Source organism: Mizuhopecten yessoensis, unplaced genomic scaffold (genome assembly GCF_002113885.1).
Source record: "Mizuhopecten yessoensis strain PY_sf001 unplaced genomic scaffold, ASM211388v2 scaffold8745, whole genome shotgun sequence".
Classification (NCBI taxonomy): Eukaryota; Metazoa; Mollusca; class Bivalvia; order Pectinida; family Pectinidae; genus Mizuhopecten; species Mizuhopecten yessoensis.
In genome coordinates this window covers 653,499-654,066 of record NW_018407700.1, presented here as the reverse complement: position 1 = coordinate 654,066, position 568 = coordinate 653,499, and the positions used below count along the sequence as shown (strand labels likewise).

Here is a 568-nt window from a genome sequence, read left to right as displayed (position 1 = left end):
TACAAGTACAAGTCATTTATCATTGAACCACCTCATCATATATAAGGTAGTATTGATTGTGGTTTGCATAACATGCAACACAATCTGTAACTGTGCTTACGCATTTTATTTATGCAGAATTACCTTGAAGTTGATCCTTACTCATTTCTCCGTTATCTAGCCCGAGTACATCTACATCTACCCCTCGCTTGCCCACCTGCTAACACCCCTTTGTATTTTGGGCCTCCTGCTGTCAGCATTTAACTGTGCACACATTTCACACCCAAGTAATTAAGCTACAGGAGTGGATCGAGATGATTTATGTATATTATACCAAAAAAAAAGGAGTTAATTTTTAATCTCATATTTCAATTATATTCCCGAAATAAATACAATTTAAACTGAATATAAGTGTTGCATAAAATGAAAAGTGGAACTCGGTATTATGTTGTTTATTTGTCGACCTAACATAAGGGAAACACAATGTCGTCTATTTGTGAATATACGTTTGGTAAGAGTCTGTGTTACCCTCTTCAGATTCGTCAAATTGGTTTCCATTCAACCCACAGTCTGAAAGTTCTGGCAAATT

The 568-nt window shown here is 35.7% G+C and overlaps 1 protein-coding gene across 1 annotated transcript in view; it reads left to right on the top strand.

The window, feature by feature from the left end:
• Positions 1-568, top strand: part of LOC110456382 (betaine--homocysteine S-methyltransferase 1-like) — a 9,310-nt gene continuing 8,742 nt past the window's right edge. Inside the window, exon 1 of the mRNA XM_021507081.1 lies at positions 1-46. The gene's annotated coding sequence lies outside the window, so the exon portion shown is untranslated. The remainder of the gene's footprint in view (positions 47-568) is intronic.